Consider the following 27,761-nt stretch of genomic DNA (forward strand, 5'->3'; position numbering starts at 1 on the left):
CTAGTCCGGGCAAGCGCTCGCTCCCCGTTTTAGCGGTAATTTATACGACTGCCGGCCGGACCGGCGGCTATGGAGGTCGGAAGCGGCGAGGAGGAGACCGTGCCCGACATCGACGACGCGCGCGCGTAAATATTACACTAGTCTAGGGATCTCTGAAACGGCCGGCGGCTGTGTCTGGTACATACGATACACCAAAACCGTCGTCATATACGTATATATAAATACGTGTTATAATATACACCATTTGTACGTATTGTAAACAACCGAGTCGGTCCGTTCGCCTTCGCGCCGCCACACTACGCAGGCTGCAGACGGACAGTGTATATATTATTATAGTCAAGCGTTTTCGTTAAACCTAATAATAATTTTGTTTCCATAATATTATGCATAATCTAAAACATGTTTTGACGCAAATTATATTTATGTTATGGTAATGATGATGGTCGCAACGCAGTTTTTTACCCCATCGCGACGTGTATTTGTCCGACGACGGTGATTCACCGTCCGGCGAGGCGGTCACCCATCCGAAACGGCTGCCGACGACGACTACGCGCCATAACTCAATTATCCCGAGACTAAACACCGCGCGTTACTATAATATAGGTACGTTTTTCCGGTGAATATTTCGTCCGAGCACATGAATTTGTGCCCCCCCCCCTACCGTATCCAACCGATCGTTCACGGTGTGTAATCTTTCGTTATGATCACGAGACGTCCGATAATAATTATATTACATCGCATCGCATCACACACACACACACGTGCGCCTGCATCACGACTCGTGAACAAATTCCACGATGCAATAATCCGCTGTTGCACTAATTATGCACTGCAGGTACATACCTTACGTGTGCCCTCCCCCCAGTGCAGTGTCGGTCACAATCATCCGACTTCGTGCACCTGTTGGTGTGTGCTCGCATATTATATAGCATCTCAAGGTCGCCCGAAGGCGCTAATTCGCCGTTTCGGCACGCAACAGAGTGTATATTATATTATAATTAATTTTGTTCATTACGAGGATCACCCCGCAGACGTGTGCACATAATATACGTGCGTGTACATATTTTTAATAAATGCGCATAAGTGTTCCATTTTTATTGATAAAAAAATACGATGCATACTAATTGTTATGTAAAACAGTATATATACGATATAATTTGATTTGGAATTTATTTCAGCATTTCACGATATGAATACAATTATTACGAGCCATAAACTGTTTGTTAGTTTATAATATTTATTTTTCATCGAGCGAATTGAAAATTATTATAATTTTCTTTAATAATGGTAGTAACATTATTATTATAAACCTATAATATAATCATCCTGTACCGTTTATATACATAATAATTAGATTTTACCTTTTTTATGTAGCCATACACGGGGTTAAATAAATAAATCGTCAATAAATGCATTTGGTAGGTTCTTTGTAGCCTATACGATTCGATTATTTAAAAATACAGAGAGTATTTTTTGTAAGCATTACTTATATGGCTATATATATATATATTATATAACATATATTTTTAAATGAACAATGTTTGGACTTTGAATTGAGTCTCCACAGTGTTCTATTATTTGCAAATTTAAATTTGAATAATAATGAAAATTTATAAGCGAAATTTATGCTGTTCACTGATAATCGTTTATCCTGTATAACTCTAAATTTTAATTAATACATATAATATGATTCATCCAAGGAACACAAATGTATATAATGAACGTACCTATATATCATTATGAAAAACCGTTAAATCACAGACTTAAGATAGCAATGTAGACGACTGCTTGGTATAAGTCACAGACTACATTAATGTAGTCGATAGGTTTTACGGCACATTCTTGTCTGCATTACCAAACAAGTTGTAATGTAAAAAAAAAACGGGTTATGGTCTCAAATACAATAAGATAACACACACAATTATACTATCAACTAATATTTACAGTCATCATCATAATAAAATACTTATCCCAAATTAATAATATAACAATTATCTAAATCAAACAAAATACAATTATTATACCTAATGAATGTGACGAAATAATTTATTTTAGATTTCTTCCATTTATTGTATATAATATATTTTATTATACAAAATTAATGTTTACATTAATATGATGAGTTTCAAATGTCTGAAAATTCGAATGTATCTCATGATTATACGAGAAATGCGCAGTTGAACGATATATAATCCGACAGACGAAAAATAATGCGATGACAATTCAAAACCTTAAGTCTTGGTTAGCAAACCCAATGGGTTTAAATCAAAACTATCTTTAAGTAAAGTATAAATTCTCAATTCACTATAACACCAACTTTTATTCACGTTTATTAGGTTCATTTGTGTAATAAGTTTAAATGAAAAGTTTAACAAACATATTATTTTCGTTTATAATCCATATACGATACCTTTATAATTAGTCACTTTGTATTATGTTTTGAATCAATGTTTTTATATTAAAAATCTTTGCTCGGATTAAATTATAAGTATTGATATAAAGCCAGACTTATTTTACTATGGCGAATAGTTTATACGATTGGGGATTACAACCGAGGAGACAGAAAGATAGACAGGTGTAAATATATATACATATTTGATATAGCTGATATCAGTGTAATATTAAGTTTTTTCATGTTCTATAATATATTAAAAGTATTTTAAACAAGATTATAAATTAATAATACATTAATAAATTAGTGGTTGAAAAAAATCGTAAAATATTCACGAGAAAACTGTTTTTTTTTTCTTCTGCAGACCACTCCTATTTTATATTGCGAAAAATTGGCATGGGGTTTGATGTTTATATGACGTATTAATGATTGAAACTAATTTATATTCGCTTCGATAACATGTAGGTGTTTTGCAATTATATAGACTTAACGTGTTTTAATGCCACAAGCAGGGATCCAAGTTGAAAATAAAAGTGAAAAATATCAACATAATATTCACTTGAAAAAAAAATTAATTTAAAAGCTTATATCATTTGTTTCTTAAAATATAACAACATTTATCAGAACTACGCGGTTTTTCAAAGACTTCGATAGTCGACCATGGCAATAACTACATATAGTGTAGTAACTATAGTAATACATCATATACCCCGTACGACTGTATGAATCAATTACAATAAAATGCGAATTAAACTTTCACGTATATAGAGAAGCTGAAAAAGTGGATATTTGATGACCACGTTTATTCTAAACAAAATTATACAGTCATATAATTAATACAGGTTAAAGTATCAGATTTGAATATCCGGATGGAATAGGGTTATGAATGATTGGAGGAGAAATAAGTATTTCAGCGCTGGTCTAAGGGATTTTTTTTATCACGACGATAACGGATGAACATTAGAGTGGGCACTGCATAATCATCATAGTGTGCGTATGATGATAAAAACGAGTATTATAATAATATTATCATCGGTATTCGAACAATCTACCGCGAAACGAGTCGAAGACAATAATATTGTATTATAATACGAAAAATGTCCGTCTTATTGCTAACGTATATTATTTGGTAATAATGACGAAAAAGCAAAAATTGGGGGACGATACCTGATGGTGGCTGATATCGACTGACTTACGACGATATCTCATAAACTACTTCTATATCATGTAATAATGTAAAATTTAAGTACATCTGTAACTCGTAAGTTATCATTACCTGGTATACACGCAGAATATGGCGAATCAAATATCCGTGAGCGTTGCGTGGGAAGGGTCAGCAAGTGAACGGCGTTCGCGATTTACACACCACAATGAAAACGGTCACTACCACTTTATCTGCACAACTATGACTACTCACTAGCACGCTGTTCTTGTACACAGTGTCGGGCTGAGATCATCCGAGATGGCTATACGGTGGTTGTCGCATACCTATAGTGCCCCGGTGGTGGTGGTGGTGGTGGTGGTGATGATGTCGGCCGTGGTGGTGGAAATCGAGGTGGTAGTATATATAGTGACTGTGGTGGTGGAGGCAGTGTTGGTGGTGGTGGTGGTGGTGGTGGTGCATAGTGCAATACAATGGGACGAAAAATAAAAATCTCTTGTTGTGGTGCGCCGCGGCGAAGGGGCAGCTGCAAATCGGTCGATGGAATTCCGGGTGAGGTCGGCCGCGGCGGGCTAGACGTAAAATAGTTGACGGCTATATATACGATAAACGAGCGCGCGCTCCTCACGGGGTGGAAACGAATAACTAGTTTTTGTAAAAGGGAAATAATAATATATAACACTACTCGGGTAGTCGTCTTCGTACAATACTACAAGTCTCGTCTCGTCCGTCGTCTAAATAAATATATATATATAATATTATAATATAATATACCTAATACATTCATATAACACACACACACACACACACACACACAAGCGCACTATTATAAGGGACCGGACAGCATTATCATTTGTGTTGCTGCCGTTGGTTGCACTACGGCTACTATATAATAATAATATGTATAATATATTGTATATATGACGCCGGTGGTTTTTGTTGGGAAACAACCAGCAGACGCCGTCGCGTATATATATATATAGCCGATGCCGCAGAGTTCGGCCGCAGTACCAACACAAGGTTTACCTATATACGTGTTTCAGGTATGTTTCATCTCAGTGGGGTTGATTTCGTGCACAATATGCGCATACATAATATTATGCTCGCATAGCCCGGCATAGGTGTATGTCTATAATATTATTGTACACACTTATTATATCCTGTACATACATATTATAATTAATATACATATATATGGGCGATACGCGTACATATATCAGTACCAGAAAAGTACTTACCAATATCAATGAAAAAAGTATATAAAACTAAGGAAAAACGGGTATGATTTGCAGCCCATGATATCGAATCAAAGAAATATATCATTATATATTATGTATATTATATTAAAGCTAAATAAATTTCGTTGTACCAATGTCTTATTTCGTTGATTATAATTCAATAATCCGTACCTATATTTAATTACTCTTGGATTGACTTAATGGAAAATTATGTGTATTAATTCAAAGATAAAAAGTCATACGGTATTAAGTTCAAAGAAAAATTTCTTTAAATTGATTTCTCAACAAAATAAAAATAAGGAAACTCTTGCATTCATTGTATGTTATAATTTCTTATTTTTAAAAATTATTGGGATAAAATTAATTTCTATATATATATATACAAATAATGAACTGTTACCATTGTTTTTATGATATTTATCCTTTTTAAAAAAAAATTCTTGGTTTTAAAACGTTACAACGCGTGTATGGGTATGTGTGTGTGTGTGCGTGCGTGTTGGCGGTATGCGGCGCTCCACTACTTTTTCTCTAGTCGCCCTTGAGATTTCAACCAGGGGGTAGAAATATTGTATGTACATAATATATTACATATACATAATATTATCCCCGTCGTTTCGGTCGCGTTTCTTTTCCACGAAATGAAAATGACAATAAAATGCGTTAAGGTAGGTACACGTTTTTTTTTCGCTCGCTGCTCGACACTATACAAAACATATTTATTTCGTTTCAGGTGGACGTGGACCACGATGTATTATTATTTCATTCAATATACGTTCGTTTACAAATAGGAATCAGCAACATATTATCACAGTCGCATTACTCGTTAGACTACATATATACAATATACATCGTGATAAAATATATAGCTTAAAAATCGTACTTCTAAAATTTAAACGCGGATCACAAGTTAGAAAAATCTCTGCATAAGTATTATACTATAATTTTGATAAAATGGTGATTATTTTATTTATTAATATATTTGTTTCAATACACCAAGCATTTTTACAACGGTTTTACAATTTTTACAATATTATAAAATTAATTAATTAAGGTTTACAAATAAGTTTACTGATACATTTTAGCTTGATTATGAGTCTGGATAGTCTTCCTCTTGAGCTTCAACTGTTCCAAGTAAAATGTCTCGTGGTAGCTGTGGCTTTAGCCAAAGATTTGTGGATTTTTGGCAGGGAATTATTTAAACACTTGCAACAAACACACCTACAATTGTTACATACGTATCTGCTGAGCTCTCATCAAATATAGACCACGGATAAACGATAACTCCCCGCGACTACAACAAAGTTATAATTAAAAAAAAAGAATGTATGTACCAACTGTAGGCTAATAGACTATGTATTTGAAGTCTTGATAATACATTTATATATATAATGATAGTACCACATATATAGTTTTAATTTTTTTCAGCTATTATTAAAAAAAAAAAAAAAATGCTATATAAATAAACTTGTTCCCAACTTAGGCCCTTCAATAAAATGTACACAGGGTGATTCTTTTATCAAACAACACTCATTATTTCAAAAACTATTGAGTTTTTTCAACTTTTGATTTTCAAATGACACCCTAAAAATTTCATAAACTAAAATGGCTTTATTTTTTCAATGAATTTTTCGTTAATCCGTTTACAAAATATAGCCTCCCTAAGTTGGGTAGTTTTGTGTGGTGTTTGTGTGTTATAGGTTGTATATTAGGTGGTATTTACACATACAAACACCATATAAGTGTTGTTTGATTAAAGAACCACCCTGTATAACTATATACACTTAGATAGGGTGTTTCATGAAGATTTAACAATTTAAAATGGCCGGATAATAGAATTTACATAATCCTTCCACTTTGAATTAGTACATTTTCTTATGATTATATTTACATAACTTTTCACCTATGTTAATGTTATTTATATAAAGATTACAAAAACCATGAACTATCCTTCGAATTTATTATTTACTTTATCAAAAAATATTTATGCAACAAATAAACTTGGTTATATATTCTTATCTCATCATATAAGTACATAAAACATTCTCTAAAACCTAATTTTTCTAATAATATAAACAACTACCTTTTCGAAATTGTTCATTATAGGTACGGTTTGACACTGTTAGTAAACCAGTAAGGTCACATCATTTTTTGAGTGACAATTTGTTTCTTTAACACTTTCAATCTAAATAAAATTACCAATATGTCCAATATATCCATACGCTATACGCACCTACCAATATTTCACATTAATTATTTTAGTCATATTTTGGATTTATTGTAGGTACTTAAACTTTAAATAGATAGTGAATTTAAAACTGATTATAATTTGTATTTACCCGTCTGTAATATGACAATTAAAAAAAATCTGAAAATTATTAACAGTGAAATGTACAATATAAAATAAACTATCCAATATTAATATCAATACCCATAAGGTCATGCATAACACACATGCAGGGTCCACGTAAAATCGTTTTTTGAATGATGATTAATCGCTTTCAGATTCAATAAGAAAGCATGACCCTATTTATCAAACCCTTCCAAATGTCCGAGTGAACTACGCATGTATATTTTATTCTCACGAGACTAATTCAGACAAGAGGCAAGAGAGCAAAACCAATCGCGACCAGCCACTGGCTACTGCTGGGCATGGGTAAACTTTACTGTTCAGAATTGTACTAAATAGTAAATACATTTTTATTTTAATATTAAATATTAATCGAGTGTTAGTATACCTTAATTTCAAATCAGCCAAAATGACTCCAAAGAGAAATCCAATAATTATAAATTCATAAATCAAAATTTAAAAATTAAATATATTTTGTACACATTAAATTGTTTTAAACATTTTACAAAGAAATACTCTGTAAAATTATCTTTGATGATTTTCCATGGAAAAATAAAAGGAAACTGCATATACAAAGTATAGTTTTCTACGAAACTACAATTATATAATATGATATACATATAATTAAATTAAAAATATAAAAAAAAATTGTTGTAATCAAACGAGAAGTTCAAATTCAAACCAATATTTTTTTAATACTTTTAAAACGTCAATACCCAAACGGCTCCCGTCTATTGTTAATTTTTCCCAAACGGCTCCCATAAAAAAAGGTTTTACGAACAGGTCAATACCCAAACGGCTCCCGTCGAAAAAGGTTTTACGAACAGGTAAATTCCCAAACGGCTCCCGTCGAAAAAAGGGGTAGAACACGATTCCGTACGGTCCTGGTCAGCGTACGGAATCGCACATTTTAAGACCAGTGGCGTCCCTAGACCCTTTCATAGGGGGGGGGGGGCGAACTTCATACATCACCTATATATTTATATGAAAATACACCAATTACTAGGTTTTTTACATTTTAATTAATTTTAAGAAAGAAAATAGAGGTCATGGAGGGGGCGACTGCCCCATTCGCCCCCTCTTGAGGACGCCCCTGTTTAAGACACACGATTTTACAATATTTTTATATTTTTTTTTTAGATTTTGTAACTGTATACAGTTTTTGTATACCGAAATTAATTATATATATATACATATATAATATTATACGTACTCGTACTCTGCGAGTATCATAATCGCCAAAGCTTGTGTGTATTATTTCGTCGTGTACATATGACTCGTATATCAACGATGTCTAATCTATAGCATATTGTGTGTTCATGACTAATTGGAAATATCCACCGATTATGCGATAATGGAATCCATTAAATGGATAATGGATTTGGCACACAATTGTGTCAGCTTGTGCAGTTTGTTTGAACTACAGTCTGTTCACGATATCCGCCGCCGTTGTGTGTATGTTCTCTTTAGAGATAGTCCTAAGTCTGTATGAAGTGGAAAGGAATTTGTGTTGTAAAAAACAGGATTACTACCCGGATTTTACCTGATAGTAAAACTTTTTCCGATGGGAGCCGTTTGGGTATTGACCTGTTCGTAAAACCTTTTTCGACAGGAGCGTTTGGGAATTGACCTTTTTGAAAACGGGAGCCGTTTAGGAAAATCGGGAGCCGAATGGGCTATGCCCTTTTAATAATATGATTTTTATTTGAGGAAAATAATCTCATATTTATAAATAAATCAAAATTCGTATAATTTAGTTTATTTTTTTAATAAAGTAATAATCATCAATATTATTAATTTATTTGTGTACTCAATATAACGTTATTCAGTTTAAAATTATTAACAGATATCTTCAGAAGGTTTTTTAAATCGTAACCAGATACAGTAATACCTTGAAGTAAGTATAAATATTAAATACTGTATACCAAGACACCATGTACTAAAAATAGTAGTTTAAAAAATAAAATTATACAACTTCAAATGTGTGACAGTTTTGTGTTGAATAGTACATTTGTAAAAAAAAAAAAAAAACATTATAAATATTAAAACTTCGAGGACAGTCTACTGATTGTAATAAATTTTAATAGCAATGCTAACGAATAATTCTACAATACTAGTGGTTCCAAAAATTGCTTTTAGTATTTTAAAACGTATACCTGCCTATTTATTGTGCTATAGTTATCAAGACAATAAAAATAGTAATTGATTAAAGTTCTCATAAATTATGATTTTGTACTTCTCAATAGAAGTACAATCTGTGGTTGTTCAAATGTGTTTTATAAAATACAATCCTGATGTTAAGGTGTACAATACAAACATACAGTAAAGGCTAACAAAGATTTATTTTTATTGTGCATCTGCATGTTTAAAAAACAAAAGTAGCATATTGCAGAAATTAAATACACAGGTGTAAGGAGATTTTTTTATTTACCGTCATTGAATCTCATTAACTAATGTTCATAGGGAGGTAACTGCATAGAACTTAATTAACTCAATTGTAAAAATAATAATACAATAATACAATTTAGAAATTGTATAGTTTTAATCTTTTACTTTTTTTTTTTATTAAAGAAATGACCCTCGGCAACTTGGCCATTTGGATAAGATACATTTTTTTTTTTTTTTGAAAGGTATTACATAATAATAATAGAAAAGGTTTAATAACAATAATTGTCTAAATTATATGAGTTTAATATTATAACGAGGTTGTTTTTTCAAATGGTTAAATAAGTTTGTCCAGTTCTGTCTCCTGAAGGAAACTTTTGCTTGTTTGTAAGTGTATTGAATAAATATGTATAAATTTATTTTATTAAACTGGTTTAATTATTAGTTTTTATTTTAATCGGGTAATCAGTTTAATTATTTCAATAATAATAATAGAAATGGAAAGATCGCAGAAAGAAATATATAATTTATATTGAGATAAATCACTGAGCATAAATTTCAGACGTGAATATTTATTTAGCTTATGCTGAAAAGAAATCCGTAGACGTAAGATCGTATGGCTAATTCCTAACGCGTGTGTCATCACCGGTTCCATGCAATGTTAAATAATATTATTTTAGTAATTTAGTACACTGTTAAATATATTGTACAAAATCTTAAATATTATATTATAATTTATAACCAATAGGCTTTTAACTGATTGATGAGCTATTTTATGTTGTTATTTTTTCATGATATAATTTATGTCAAAATTAAAATCTTAAACTCTTGGGAATATACGAAAAGTTGCTATAAAATTGCATATGTATTATTGATCCGATACTACCATGTTTGATGTTATCTGACTCAATCTGAAAAAAATGTATAAAATGATTTGATGAAATTTAAACTCTATCGAACAGAGCTCAAATTACCGATTGATTTAATATGACGGAGATATCAATGTCGTATGATATAATATGAATAAATTGTGCTCATTGTAGTGCAATCAACTTAATTAAGTATAAGCATGTGGAGTGTGATATTAACGAGTGTATCAAGTGTACTTTTGATTCAAAAATTTTAAATTGTAATCAATCAATGTAAAAAATAAACTAAATAAATAATTTTAAATATAAATTTAGTTCATTTATTATTTACATTAATGAAGTTTACCAATTCGACCTTTTTTTAAAATGCTTATAATACGATTTACGAAAACAGAAACAAATACTTAAATTATCTATGCAATAACACCAGCACATTCATAATATTATAAATGCATCAACATTTTTCATTGATATCGATAATACTATTATTATTATTACTATTTATTTTTCAAAAAAATGATGGGCTCCACACTAAAAGTTCATGTGGGGGGCCCGCGAGTTCACAATTAATGTATTTATATTAATTTAAGTATTTAAAAAAATAAATAATATAAGGAAATTTATGAAATTTATATTAATTATATAATTCTATACTAATCGAATACATTTAATTTGATCAACCGTAAACTTTAAGAGGAGACGACTATTATAATAGAAAATAGGAATAGCAGTATAATAGCTAGCATTTCTCCAAAAGTATCTAAATAATCGAAAAATAATGAAGTTATTTTAGTATCTAAAAATCATTTCTAAAGCCAATTGAGCACGTGTGAGACAAAATTTCGAATAAACGAATTTGTAAAAAACAAACAGTTGTTTTGTACCGGAGAAAGAGAGAGAGAGCTGGTTGCCACTTGTTAAATCTTAAAATATTTTTCACGGAAATAGCATAAAATAGCAGTTTGGGATTTTGGGTGGGTGAGCGCCATCGCCAAAAGCGATAATAGGTTTATTATAAACCATCTTATAAGTCAATGAAATTGGTGAATTCTCATTATTCAACGATTTGAAAAATTTACTATAACACACAGTACGAAATAATATTGTGTAAAACGTTGGTACTTTTTACATTTCTTTTTCTTTTTACCTTTTCAAAAAGAAGTCGTATTATTTAATTACGTTTTAGAGTTTTGACATAGCTTGTAAAATAATAATATATAAAATAAACTATAAAATATAGTGGGTTCACTGGCAAAGTTATTAGCTTAATTTTATTACTATTATTATACAACCACTAAAATAAAAACTAAGGATTTTATACCTAATTGATTTTCATTTGTTTCTCTTTTAAAGCTCGTTATTATGTTTACATAATATTATAATATTCAACAAAAGGGAGGCTATTTTAATTTTTTTATTTCTTCCATTCATAATAAAATTGCTTTTTTAAAGTGATAGCTTAGTATAATAGACGAATATTTAGATGATCAAATATCCATGTTCACAAACATGAATTTTATTTTTAATTCATAAATATAAAGTAGATAATTATATGTAGTATTCAAAAAAATAGTGATGCAAAGTCTCCCAAGGGTCTATGTTAAATAATTATGCATTTGAAACGCTTTCTTTTAAATCATTGGATTAAGTTCTTCTACCTACTAAATTTTTCAAAATTTGAGCACTGATTAAAGATTATTTATCTAAGCATGTAGACGTTGTTAACGTATAGGTACCAAAATATGTACTGTATAGGTAAACATTCAATTTAAATTTAAATTATCTATAGTTATTATCTGTTGAGTAACAACAAAATAAGAAAAAACCTTGCATGAGAGTTATTAATTTTCGTGTGAATAACCAGTGTTAAACTTTAAGAAATTGAAAAAAATGAATCTGATTTCACGGTAAACTTTTTTAATCTTTAAATGTATAAAAACTGAAGGGGAATCTTGTATTAAAGTTTCAAATTTTAGATACCTACAAAAATAAAATTCATAATGAATTTCTAACTCAAAATAATGCCAAAAAATGTTGTGGTTTTTACAAATTTTGTGAAAATCCTAGATTCAAACGTTCATAAAAAAATATTATGTACTTAGACTCAATGTTTTTTTAAATTTCATTAAGTAACAAAATCTAACGAAGATTGTTGAAGAACTTTATTGTATTATATTTTCAAGCTTTTTAATCGAGAAAAAATAGTTTTATCGACATTTATCAGAAAAAACTAATTACAATCGAAAATTCTATATGCCTTTAAATAGTTCAACATGAGACAAAATATTTTGAAAATTTAATGGTTTATAGAAAATGCAAATATAAATACTCAGTGAAAATGTCATGTAACTATATTAATTTTATTTTAGAGTTACGCCAAAAACCATGATTAAATTTGTCAAAAACTGTTTTTCCCAACATTTTTGAAACTACAGGGAATTTTAAGTTTTGATGTACAGAATGCACCTGCAAGATTCTCATTCTTATCTGAAAATATATCAAAATTGAAAATCAAATCACTTTTTCAACTGATTATCGTGTAAATTAGACAGACACACACAAAAACACACTCACACTTTAGTGTAAAATTTATACATTCATCGCTCCACTCGGCACTCATAATCTATTCAGTAACACAGAACCTTATTTTTATTATTTCATTAGTGAAATTTCTAGTTATGTTAAATTGTTAACTGGTAATACTAGTATGTTCGTAAAAGTAGGATTTTGAATTTTCTGTATTACGAAATTATCAGTTATCGATTTTAATTAAAATAGAGATACCTAATAAGTAATTATAAGTTTATACTACTATACCTACCTCACAGTTAATTTTATTCATTACAGTAAATTAATATGCTAATATAATATTACTAATATTATATTTATGTATGAAGTTACGTATGTATATTTCGTATTTTCAATTAATTATTTTTTTTAAATTAATAAAGTTTATAACTTTATAAGTATAAAACATTGTTTTCTTCATATTTATTTTTACTACCCTTGTAAAAATGTTAATTAGTTACTTTGGTAGTCAGCATGATTGACTAGTAAAAAATAAGTTTATAACCAAAATATAATGTGTTATATTGATAATGAACTAAGTTATTAAACTTATATTCAATCAGAAATAATTAAGCAATAATTTTTTATGCTTATTTAAGCTTTATTTTTGTATTCATAGTTAAGTTTATTTCTTTATAAGTTACACTTTTACACTTTTATAAATATCCATTTTTATGTATTGTTTTGAAAAGTTAAAATTAAGAAGATATTATTTAAGATTTGACTACGAATACGATTATTACTAATAAGCAACATTTGTTAAGCCAATTAATCTAATTATTTTAAACATTGTTACTGGTATAAAAAGTAATATCAAAAATTCTTGTATCATATTAATAACAATTAAAATTATTAAAATTAATTTTTATGCATTATAAGTACCTTACCAACTTATTTTTTATAAGTATTCAATGCTAATTACTTAATATATTTTCTTTGCTGTATTAAACAAGATGTATATTATATATAGTTATTTATTTTCATATATACTTACATTATCTGTTGGTACCTAGTTATAAATTAGTAATGACAATTATACTACACTCACAATGTTATACCGGTTACGATAAATATAAGATTTAAAAACGTAAATGTAAATAATACGTTTGTTGTAAATGCTTAAGGGTATATGGGAGACGTTTTAATTTATAAATTATAAGTAATGAAATAAGAAATTTGCTGATAATATTATTGTTAGGTACTAAGAGTGAAAAGATAGGCAACAATATTATTTTACAAGTACCTACCTACATATATTATCATATTATTGTGGATAACACAGCATTACGTTAGGATTTTGAGAAACAATATATTATATTATTATACGTATATCGTTGTTTTGAATTTTAGTATACTCATACTAATAGTAACAGTGGGTGGTAGGTATAAGGAAAAAGTATTATTTTTTTTTAAAACAAGCATAGTGTTTTTATGACATTTCATTACGGTGATCATGATTTTGATGCAGCATTACAGCAGTAGGTAATTTTGATTCCACAAATTACAGAAATGGATGTGCTGAAAACTAAATATAATGTGATTTTTCACGTTGTATGAGGTATTTTTGGGATTACAATTTAAAAAGTCAAATAATAACCACAACGATGGATATGAAGTTTCAGTAATCCAATATAGCTTTTCAGCAGATAAACGTGCATAAACGTGTTTTTTAACCCACGTAAGTCCACTAGGTGGTTTTACGACGCAGTATTTACCTTTTCTGGGTCGAAACGTCTCCATTACAATTATATTATTAAATATTTCTTTTTCTTCTAAACTCGCACTCCTATATCATACCTACCTGTTTGCTCCTAGACGACAGCTGTATAAGTTTATAGTCGGTCGTATTTTGTTATTGATGTTTAGAAGAGTACTTTAATATCAAAAAAACATAAGATAATGTCACCAGTTAGACATTAATACTGTGAATTGTCAGCATTGTATTCTTCGACTTAAATCTTTCAGTTTAATTCGTAATAATGTCTCGAAAAAGTTTTTATTTACCACTTTTAGTTGTATAAGTGGATTCCATTTAATGCCTTCAGGAACGTTGGGGAATATGACTTATACAATTTCAATTGTCCTTATATTATATTGTTCAACACCACTTCTGCGGAGGACGTCAGCACCTCGAAATTATTATTTTTAACAAACACTTTTTTAGAGGTAGGTACCTACTTTCATTATAGATATTAGGTAATTACTCAATTAATAATTAATATTAAATTTTATATATGTAAACCATCAAGTCTCATCCAGAAGTTAATGTTCTTATAATATGGGAAAATACTTATATTATAAATTGTTTTTATTTAAGTAGTAATTTTCTAAAAAAGTTTGAGTCGAAATTGTTTACCGAAGTGCCAGGTTCATGGATATTTATTTTCTATGGGTGTTTAAAATCAAACGTACTAATTCTGTTATGCAATTTTCATGTTAATTTACTGGGGAATTTTTTATAATATTCTGTCTGTTTAAAAATATGTACTATTGTAGTATAGTTGGTGTTATATTTTTAGAGTTTGAGAATATAATTATATAGCCAAATCCAAATTAAATTTGTGTAGTGTAGTATATGTTTTCTTTACCAAATGATATAGATAACGTACAAAACTAAAAAAAATAATACAAATGACACAAAAATAACGCCTCATTGTAAAATCAATAGTTTCCTCCGTTAAGTATCTAAAATAACTTTAAGTATACGACACGTGTATTTGGAAAAACTGCCCAACTGCAAGATACCTACTCAATACATATAGATGAATCCCTGCGCTAGATTCTCCATAAGTTTAGAATGTCAATAACGTAACGAAATTACAAAATACGATTGCATAAAAAGATATTGTTCTTTAAAAAAGTTACATAAGTTATATAACTATATTTTATAACTATAAATTTTATTTAAATATAGACTTTAATATAATTATATATACATATATATATTTTATATTCATACAGTTTCATCGACTAAGGTAGTAGATATCAAAACATATTATTCTACATTGGTTTTCCTATATTGATTATATTAAGATTAAATGAACGTATTATTCAACACAATATACAAAGTATGGCAAATTGTTTTAATATTTTATTACATTATCATTGTGCATTATTGTAATAAATAAATAAATATAAACAATAATTTTTTATGATATTTTATGAAAATCACAACAGATAATTTTTTTTTTTTGCAGACTTATTTTTCTTTCACAATTTTTTTCGCTATGCGATTTTTCTTCTTCGCCGTTTTTTACGTAGCCATTATAAGTATCACCACAGAAATCGACGCGCATTTCTAGTTTTGGTCGTTGTTCGCATATGTTTATATAATGTATCTATTTAAGATGCGCTACTGCAGAATACAATGTACACGTATTGTTTCAATGAATTCCGTAACAATTGAGTGAGGCTGTTTGAAGATTATAATAATAGTATATATCAATGTCTATATAATGCGAGAACAACGCAATTCGTTTGGTTAACTCCTAAAAGTTTGTAAGTGGGATTATGTATTAATATGTAATATTTAGTATTATTGTTGCGTTAAAGTTTGTACCAACTGGTGTATGATGCACGTTGAGCAATATTTAAGATCTTAATAATATAGACGTTTAATACAATACACCATGCACAAATATCGTTCGAATATAGGCGAGTAATGAACAACTCTTTGGCCGGGTTCGGCGGTTACTATCTTCTGCTTATTGGATATAATTGTGAAAAACTTAAAATCAACCACAAACGTGGAAGATATTTTTCTCGGTCCCGTGGAGTTGCGTTCGACACCCTTATATGTTTGTGTGTGCGTGAGTTGTAAGTGTGAAGTTTGTGTGTATACTGCAGGTGTATTATATTGTTTGTGTATGCCATAAATATGTGACGACAAACCCGACTGCTAAGTAATCGACAACCGTGTCGTGTTTATACCACGTGGTAATTATTAATATATATGATATTTGTGTTACCTATATAATATAGTGAAGAAGAGGTAGGTGATTTTAGTTTTTACCAGTTTGATTGTGGTTTTATAAGAAAAAAGCTTAAGCCTATGGAGGTGTCGATTTTTAAAACAAATTATTGAATAACCAAACTATCTAATTTAATTTCCATGTGAAAATATAGGCTACTGCAGTGGCTGGCAATAAAACAATAAATATATTAAATTATAAAAAATGATGCAAATGTTTTATAGATAATTAAACGAACGTTTGTGTGCAGTAGAGAGGTACAGTGAATAATGAATTATAACACAAATGTTATTTGATTCATTTGCAAAACGAGTTTTATATCAAAATGGATTCTAAATACATAGATAGAATGATAACATATTTGGTTGAAATGTTTTTTCCAGAATTAATTTTAATGAAGTTAGGAGTCGTCACTTGAATGATCACAATGAGCAGTTAAGTTGCAATAAATTAAATTTTTAACATGGATCTTAACTAATTGAATGTATTAAAATTATAAACTATAAACTATATTGTACAGAGATTATTTTATGTGTAGTTGGTAGGAACGCAACTGTATTATGCAATAATTTTATAAAATACATTTGAAAACAGTTTAAACTTTTTTTCATCATAGTATAGATTTCAAGAAAATTTTGTCGTTGAATTTAATATTTCTTGGAATTTTAGATTCTGAGCGGAGCGATGAATGTATTGATTTTACCATGATGGGTGTGTGTTTTTTTTTGTGTCTGTCATCACGTTTTGAGGCAGTAAAAGTGCTTCGATTTTTGACTTCAGTACTTCGTTCGATCAGAAAGTGAATCTAGTTGGTACTTTGGGGGGTCAAAAGTAAAAAATTCTTAATACTTTTCTAAATAATCGACAAAAACAAACTAAAAATTAAGGGAAAAACGGGAAATTTTACGCACACTCATTTTTCGACAAAATCGATTTTGGTTTTTGATGTAATTTTAAAACAAATCACCATAGATACATGAAATTTTCACCGAATCTTTATATAAGTATATTCTATCGACCATGCAATTTTCAAAAATTTTCGACTTAAGTTGAACTATTCATAGGCATTTGAAATTTTCGATCATTATTAGTTTTTTTAAAATTTATATTGATACAAATTTATTTGTTAGCCAGAAAAGTTTGAAAATTTAATACAAGGCTCTTAACATATTGATACAATAGCAGTTGAAAAATAAAAGAAATTCATAGTCACAATTATTTTTTATAAGCATTCAAAGATTGAATTTTGACAAAATACGTAAAAATCACGAAAATTCACAAATTATTTTAAGATAGAAATTCATAAAAAATTTTCCTTTTATATCTAAGATTTGAAAATTTAATACAAGATTCCTTACAAGTTTTTCAATCTTTATCACAAATAAAAAGTCCACCGGAAATTCAAATTAAATTTTTATGAGCATTTGAAATTTAAATTTTTACAATATTGGATTTCCACTGGATTTCACATTTAGTGATTTTCTTATTTTGGTGTAACTCTTAAAGTCTAAAACAAATGACCGCAGATACTTGAAATTTTCACTGAATGTTTATATAGACATTTTCTATATTTGATAACATTTTCGAAATATTTAAATTTGTTTTGAGCTGTTTACTGACATTTTAATTTTTCAACTTTTTTTGTTTTTTTTTTTCTATAAATATCGATAAAAATGTATTTGTTCGGTAGAAAAGCTTGAAAATTTAGTACAAGGCTTCTAACACATTTTAACAATAGCAGTTGAAAAATAAAATAAATTCATGGTCACAATTTTTTTTTACAAGGATTCAAAGTTTGAATTTTGACAACATACGTAAAAATCACGAAAATTCATAAATTATTTTATGCTAGAAATTCATAAAAAATTTTCCTTTTATATCTAAGATTTGAAAATTTAATACATAGCTCCTATCATATTTTTATAATAGCAATTGAAAAATAAAAGAAATGCGTAGTCACAATTTTTATTTACAAGCATTCAAAGTTTGAATTTTGACAACTTATGTAAAAATCACGAAAATTCGCAAATTATTTCAAACTAGAAATTCATAAAAAATTTTCTTTTTAAATCTAAGATTTGAAAATTTTTAATAATCTATAATATATCCTAGACAGATAAACCGTCTTCGATCAGAATCGTTTTTCGTATACAATGATATATTATCATTGCATTCAAATTTAATTCCATCCATTACAGTAACCCACTTGTAACCTACTGTATATAGCAGAGCGACATCCACGACTTACCTGCCTTTTTCTTATTGATAAAATACTAATAAAAAATATATTTATGTTATAAAATTTATTTTTTATTTTTTCAAACAAGTATATCATTTTTTCTACAGTTTTAAATATTAGTTTAATAGATTTTAAAAGCACATAAGTATGTTACCCGCTATATTATATACTAGGTACAATATATAATAGCCGTTTTATATTTTAATTTTCTCAGAAATGATATTGCTCGTGCAGTACTTCGCAAAAAAACTTTTTGATTAATTTTTTTATATTATTATTTGAAGTATTAGTTTTCCTAGGTTAATAATGTACATATTTACTTACAAAGAAGTAAAATTGATTTGTAGATTTGTTTGTTTTGGTCAGATATTATGTTTTCATAAGGAATTTTATAAAACAATTTTTAAACAAATCACATAAAAGTATATTATTGTTGATAGCTATATACCTTCATTTTATAAATTTCATCCAATTTTATATTTGATAATAAGACTGTTCCAATAAATATTTCTTTGATTATTTTAGCAGGTAGGTGTACCTATATATTGTAAAATAATTATTATATTACTGAAATTTTTATTCAAAGTGGCGTGTTTGAGGTGGTCTATTTATTTATTAGTTAAAAAATTTATCAAACATATAAATTAACTTACATTTAAACAACAATTTAACTTTTATTGATTTGCATTTCATTGAATAATTAAATGTGTACATATTATAGTCTCAAAATAATTACGATTTTTTGTGTTTATGATGGTTTTAGGCGAATCAAAATAACAATATCGAACAATCATCCATGTATATTAATCGATCAGGAAAAGTAATATTTATGTAAATGCTGTTCACAAACAGCCGATAGAGCTGTCTTAAGTTTATAGGTTTTTCCCGGCTTGTGTCATACCTACTGTATTTTTTCCCCTCATAGGTGCATGTATACGGTTTGCACATTGTCAGATTTTATAGTTTGCACACCGTGTGAAGTCGGCACACTCCTCGTGTCATGGTTTACGATGATTTTTCCGGAAAAAAAATAACGGCTCGTTCGCTTTTTTTGGCGTATTCGCCTATACGTAAAAACGCGCATATCCCGAGGGATGTAAAAATCTCAATAAATAGGTTAGATTTGAAATATGATTGGTGCGTAATAAACGTGATGTGTATATTATAGGAGCGTGTAATATAATATTATAAATAATAATAATAAAATATGTAATTACATGTTATGTCAATGCGTAATACAATATAATATACTTTACCTATAGGTATAAAATAAAATATAATTGTAATGTGTACTATAATTGTACTCTGCCAGCAATTTAGGCGGCGAAGTATTTAGTAATTAATCTAATAAGATAATTTCCAACAGTAAATGTAAAATGTTTTTTTACAATTTAATTTTTTTGTTGTTACAGCATCAACATCAAGGTTATTAGCTTACAATTAGACCATATAGTTATGTACATAAGGGTTTTTTACAATGCTTAAAAAAAAAAATTAAGTTAAATTAAGTTGTACATTTCAATTTTTTTTTTTTAAATGTGATAATTTGTTGTATCTCAGCATGGGGTCATATAGCTTGGTATAGATTGTCTGGTATTTCACATTCTTTTCTGAATTTAATTTTTATACAAGTTTAAAATGTATTTGTAGAAGTCATGCTTGAAGTGAAGGTGCTTGATTAGGACTTGACGGCTGTGGTACATTTGAAAATGCTGTACTGAGCACTCCCTTAAAAATGGTTTTCTGGTTTCCTTTTTTTAGTATTCTTAAACCCGAGCTCGTGGAATTTTTATCAATGTCGTCTTTGTATAGTTGCTGTTATTTTAGTAAAATGTGAATATGGCTCCATCATAATTCGCAATATAAATTTCAACATCAGAATTACAGAACTACATACTGTCAATACTTAATTGTGAATTGAAAAAGTAATTATTTCTATTATCGTTACAATTGAGACCACTTATTCTACTTTATGAATACCTAGACAATAACCCTGGGATGTCAATCATGTTAAACAGTATGATTTCTCGTGATTTCTTAACATAAATACTGATAATTAGATATTATGTGAACTTATTTGAACCCAATGGGCCCGCACATAAACATGTTCAGTAAGAATCATTATCTTCTTGAAGAATGAACAAAAATAAAAATGAATTATATAGAAGTGTTGTAACAGCAGTTAATTTTTTCATATTTTACTAACTATTTTTAAATTGCATGACTTGCAATGAAAGATTTTTAAATAACTATCATTAGAAAGTGGCATCGAATTATCTATAGGTACCTATATGACATAAAAAGTGATACTAATTTTATCGATTACCTATTATTTTTAATTCATCTTTTAAAAAAGAATTTACAAATTATACAACTCGTTTGCAATAATATATTGGCGAAGGTTTGGAGATAAATTTACAACATGGCCAGCATAATGTACACGACTTTCTTCATTTATAATACTTACCTCGATAATAAAACGAATTTTCTGTTTATCTGAAATAATTTTAACCTAGGTATCCTAGTTTAGTTAAAATAATTTTTTTAATAGTATACTAAAGTTTAATTATTTTGGAAAATGTCTCAAACTTTCGATTAACTATTATCTAAAGGTGGAATTTAGTATGGAATTTAACCTGTTGACTACGCAGTGGTGTGAAATAATTTTTTTTTTAAGAAGATAGAAATGCTACCTTACCTTGGCCGTTGAATTTCATCGGTCGGATGTGATTATAATTTTGTATTTGCACTGATTTAATAATATCATATTTTTTAGTTATTTTTGACATACCATTTTAATATAATGTTTACGTTTCTGGCCTTTGTTTTGCACATTAAAAGCCTTTCATTACATATAATACGCGAGACTATCATAATAATATAATGACATTTATTTAGGTATGTTTTTTTAAATATTTATCAAGGGATTGAAAACGGCTCAGACACCAAACTTACCAACATCAAATTATTGGTAATAAAATATATGCAAGGTGATTCTAACTCATTCAAAGGTAAAAGATTAATGTTGATGGGTTTATAAGATATGGGGGATATGATAATTTGAATATTTTAGTCATTCATATTAATTTATCAACATTAATAATTTATAAAAATGGCCCAAGTGTAATAAATACTAGTTCCAATATTACGTCTATTTTATATATTTTTTAAAAAATTTTTAAGGACTATTAGAACAAACATTTTAATAACTAAGAGTTTGAATTTTAAATAAAATGCATCTAAATTTTCAAAAAAAAAAAAAAAAAGATCTACTAAATAATTTATTGTAAAAATGGGGGTTTTTAATTGCAAAACATGAGTTTATATCACCACAGTATAGTTTATAAGTAGTACAAAGTAATTTTCAGAAATTTAAAATGATGGTCTTCGAGAATACATTTTAAAAATTCAAAAGTCAGAGTTTGAATAAATTCATTATTAAAGGAAAAAATGAGGGTGGACATGCCTTAGGAATCGCCCTGTACATTGTAAATTTAAACGCCACCATCGGGACGAATAACTGTGAGTCCTGATCTTGCAGGGTTATGTGTGAGGGTCATATGTGAACAACTGGACAAATAGAGATTGTAACACATGCAAGTGAATGATTTTAAAGTTTTTTAAATCGATTATAAAAGTGTTCCTGTCGTTCCTGACCAAAAGCTGTGTAAATTTTTATTGTAATCGTTCTTATCTTTTAGACTGAAAAGCGCTAAGGTGTTTACTATATATCTATACTTTGAGTCGATGAAGTTTTTCTTAAACTGAATTGCGATGCGGTATACAGATACAGAACCTTGAGTCATTCTGTATTTGAAGAAATGAACGTATAACGGACAAACGTATTCTATTTTAACTCACTAAAGCTAACAGTGCTGACCCAAATGATTTTTGAGAGAGGCATTATGGCTTAGAGCGTATGACGGTAAGCCTATAGTTGTCTGTCACTCGATAGAAATGATACGAGTATACGACATACTGTTTGTTTAATTTAATTATGCACAATTATTAGATATATACTAGATATATTTATAAAATCAAGTTTAAGGAATGCTATACTTTTGAAGAATATTTGAAACAAAATGTATGTATGAAAGTAGTTTGTATACTTTTCGAACATAAATAAAGACGAATAAGAACTGTTAAATTTAAATACTGCAAAAACATGAAAAATAATCGTAAGTAATGATATGAAACACAAACATTAATTTTGCTATAAGCCTTCTATCATAAAATATTAAGACCGAGCCTTGTATTTTATATAAGGCGATTGCCACCAATGGGGCAATATATTTTTTAATCCTTACAACGTAACTAGTAAACCGTTGTTATACGTCGGTTGTACCATCACTATAGAAAACATATCAATTAATGTAAAATAACATCTTGAAAAAAGTCGGAATTTTCAGAATTTTCAGTAAAAAGCTCCTCTGCATTCATTTTAATCCGGTTTTTAACGTAAATCACTAAACATGTACTGTTTTTTATGTCTTCTGAAATGAATATTATTCATTTTATTTCATTCAAAAACCTGATTCATTTTACGATTTAAATAATATTATTCTTTTGATGTTCATACTATGCAAGTAGACAAAGTTGGCTTTACAGCGAAACTGTTGAGAAAAAAATATTTTTTGTTTGATGTTTGTGAAAAATTAATAATATAATAATGTATAGAATTATGTTTCATGTCGACATAATTGTTGGCTTATTTATTATTTGTTTATCGTAGGTATTTATTTTACAACCACCAGGTACCTATTTGGTTTTTATTCAGGACTAAAAAAAATATACAATACAATTGGTTTGCTGATTGAGATTCAATAATACATCGCAGTTTTGCATTTTGCTTCCGTACGATAGTCAAACAAAGTAATTTAATTTGTTGCAAATGTAAATATATGGAAATTACACATCATGATATAAACACTGTTTTGAAAACTACAACGATGTTCATATAAATATAACAATATTATATTATGCGATTTTAGGAGATATTGCTGACCCTAAACGGTCTAAACCAACCCCAAAAGTCCAATAATTTGCGAAACGTTATTATATTTTCAGCTTCGTTTTTATTACGATCGCACAACGGCGTTCTATTAAAACACCGTAAACGGGATAATTAAAAAAAAAAAAAAAACAGAAATATTTAATGATTTTTTTGTTTACTTAACAGTTATTAACACTCATTAATCATTTTAAATAATTGTTATGACTTTACTTATTTTCGATGTTGGTACTTTGACATTTTTGTTTTGCGTTGTTAATAATCACACTGTATATTAAATAATTAATATATTATACTCGTATAATATATTTTACCTATAATGTACCTACATGAGAAATTGACTCGCGCCACCGCCGAGTGCATAATATTACAATATTACCCACCTCTCGATGGACTCGATGCACATTATTATATTATATTATTGTCCGAGTGTGGCAACGGCAGCGGTGGCATTCGATCTTGATGGTACACCCTACACCACTTCAGCACTATATATCATATTATTATTATTATATACGCAAATAGGTACATCCGAAGGACGATAAAACAATAATATGATATCTACCCGGTTCGCGCCTATATATATGTATAGTGTATACACTATGTATATACTATCGTATATTATTTACACGTGCATGTATATTATATATATATTATATATAATGACGTATCGAACGAATGAACGATTATAATTACTCTATAGGGCGGACGATTAATAAAATATATATAATATATATGTGTTCCGTATATACATAATATATATAATATTATATTATACATTTATACGTTTAATATCGTTTATAGTTTATAGGTATAATCGTCGTGTACATAATATATTATAATATGTATATATGTATATGTATACACCGCGGACGCACGCGATTAATGTACACACGTTTTAGATAACTATATGCGTCCGTATCATATAATATGTGCACATATACATATTAAATATACACTCACAGATACCTATATATATATATATTATAATATATACGCAAATAATAAATTATCAATCTCTAATGTGCTAGACACGGTATGTATACGACGACGGCCGTGGCTTAAGTACTTCGTCGTGTCCCAGACACTATCGTCCAACGTGTGCGTCTGTGTTTATGCCATCAATAACAATCCGGCTCAAGGACGGAGAATATTACTCGTATTATGTGTTATGATTCAACGGCGGCGGTGGTCATCTCCACCTGGGTCGGAACGCTCGGCCATAATCACTATACTATCTCCTACCTATTATAATAATTATGTCGTTATATTAAACAACGTAAATAATATCAATACGTTTTGTATTGTTTGTTCTGGCCGATTTTCGCGCATTGTATTTAGTATTATTATTCGGTCACCGACAGCCGCCGACCCGACACTGGTAAAATTTTAATTAAAACGAAAATACTCAAGAATTTCCCGAACCGTTGTTTGTTTTCATATCGCGCTTTTATTATTATTGTTATTACTCGGTTCGAAAAAAAATTGTTTTTTCTTTTTTTTTTTTTATCACAGTAATACGTCCCCGCAGCAGTGAAAGTGTTTGTGTGTGTTGTAGTGATCTGCATACATAATATGTTACCTATCTACAACAAGTAAAATTAATTCTCATATGACAGACGCCACAGCATATATACCATATACGACCCCTCGTCAATATGAGATATTATATTGACGTGAAATGGATTATAATATTATTGTAACGTTTTAGGATCATCCGTAAAACATTGAAAATAAAAATAATATATATGCACAAAAAAAAATCCCATTTGGCGTAGATAACACATTGATTACGTTTCACACGTTGATTGTCGTGTGATAGACGCACATGCAGTAGTATTGTAGTTATTACATTGTTTTGAATTAATCGGAATCTGCACAGGCGTTTTAATAATCGCTATTACGGCCTTAGCGCGCTGCAATAATAACGATATGATAAAATTATGTTATGACTATAATAGGGTAGAAGAAATATGGCCCAGAAAAAAGCACATAATATGAAACCACTTTAAAAACCTAAAATAAGCAGCGCTAAAATGTTTTCCAGCGGCTTGTTTTATGCGTAAAAATAAATCAAAATAGAATTTAAAATAAAAATAAAAATAATCGTTACTCAAATAGTCAAATACTCAATCAGGTACACAACCATTGCAGCAATGCTTGGGAGCTTTCAAACAACTGCCGATTGTCTTTTTGATAACCAATATAGGTATTTGTTTTTTTTTTTTTTAATGTGAAAAATATCCTTAACAAATTAAATTAAATATTCCTTAAAAAACATCAATAAATCTAAATAGTAAATATATCTCCAAAAAAAAAAAACAAACATTACTTTGACAATAATATACAAAATAAAACTATAGTTTCGGCTTTGTCTTGGAATAAAACAAGTTTTTAAATTCCAGAACTCCTATGTTCAGTTAGTGCTGTTATTCAATATCATACATTGTTATTATGCATATTATAATAAATTCTAATATAATACATGGTCGTTAAGTTAAAAGTTAATAGTTCACAAATAATAAATTTAACTCGGATAAGTTAAAAGTCGATATGGAAAAAATATTAACTTAAAAAAAGTCATCTATTTAAAAAAATGATATAGGTATAGCATGTGAATCACATAAAGTGTCACTGTATCTATCTAATCTAATAAAACATATCACTATACAAAATAACAGAAATGTTTGTTTTGTTAAGGTATTGGTTTATTTTTATTTTATATTAATATTTATGTAGGTATAAACGAACGTTTTCTAAATGTTTTTAACTTGATGGATTATTTATAAATCTACTGAGAAAAGATAAGTAATTTCAACTGTCAATTAAACTAGCTAAGTTCACAAGTTGATTAGAAAATAAACTAAATAGTTAAAAAAAATAACTTTTTAACTAGTTAATGTCCACCTTTACTATTATTATTCTTTTTTTTACTTTCCGTTTTAAATATTGTGACTACTGCGTTATACCAGTGCTTTAAATACGTTAACCATCACAATGATCATTATTTAAAATTGTTCGACATTCTCATTCGAATATCTTTCACCTCTGCATTGTAAATATATTTCTAATTATAATTGACTGCAGACTGAAGTCGGCACCGAATTGCACTAAACGGAATATTGTTTGCATAATTCTTAGGTACACGGCAAGTTTAGAGCACGAGTTGTATTTCAAGTCACTTTCAACCGCCACGTACAAGTAATAGTAATAATAATTAAGACCATATTATACAATATACATAGCAATATTATATACTATATAGTGGTTATACAAACAACTAAAAAACAATAATTTTTTTCTATAATAAATAATATGTAATTGAATGTTTTTGTTAACGGTCTAAATCGTTTCGACCTTCAACATGTTCGAAGTTTTTTCGTTTGCTAAAAAACAGTATCGCACATTCGCATTTTGCATTACAGTAATGCATGATCCGATTATGTTTTGGACAGCATTTTTTCTCGTACAATTACAAGAAAAAAAGGTGTAAGTACCGACGTGTTTACTGTTTATGTTCGAAACACGTTCATATAACACATAAATATACCACTAACTCGCATAAGAAATTCCAAATAA

The 27,761-nt window shown here is 28.6% G+C and overlaps 2 protein-coding genes across 2 annotated transcripts in view; one reads left to right on the top strand and one right to left on the bottom strand.

Annotated features, from left to right (window-relative positions):
* The window catches only part of LOC107169308 (uncharacterized), an 87,260-nt gene extending 83,450 nt beyond the window's left edge, over positions 1–3,810 (bottom strand). Inside the window, exon 1 of the mRNA XM_015519018.2 lies at positions 3,669–3,810. The gene's annotated coding sequence lies outside the window, so the exon portion shown is untranslated. The remainder of the gene's footprint in view (positions 1–3,668) is intronic.
* The window catches only part of LOC149058959 (NIF3-like protein 1), a 115,763-nt gene that overhangs the window by 38,910 nt on the left and 49,092 nt on the right, over positions 1–27,761 (top strand). The gene's annotated exons all lie outside the window — the stretch shown is intronic.

This window comes from Diuraphis noxia, unplaced genomic scaffold (genome assembly GCF_037042655.1).
Source record: "Diuraphis noxia isolate RWA-SAM2 unplaced genomic scaffold, SU_Dnox_SAM2 contig0002, whole genome shotgun sequence".
Classification (NCBI taxonomy): domain Eukaryota; kingdom Metazoa; phylum Arthropoda; class Insecta; order Hemiptera; family Aphididae; genus Diuraphis; species Diuraphis noxia.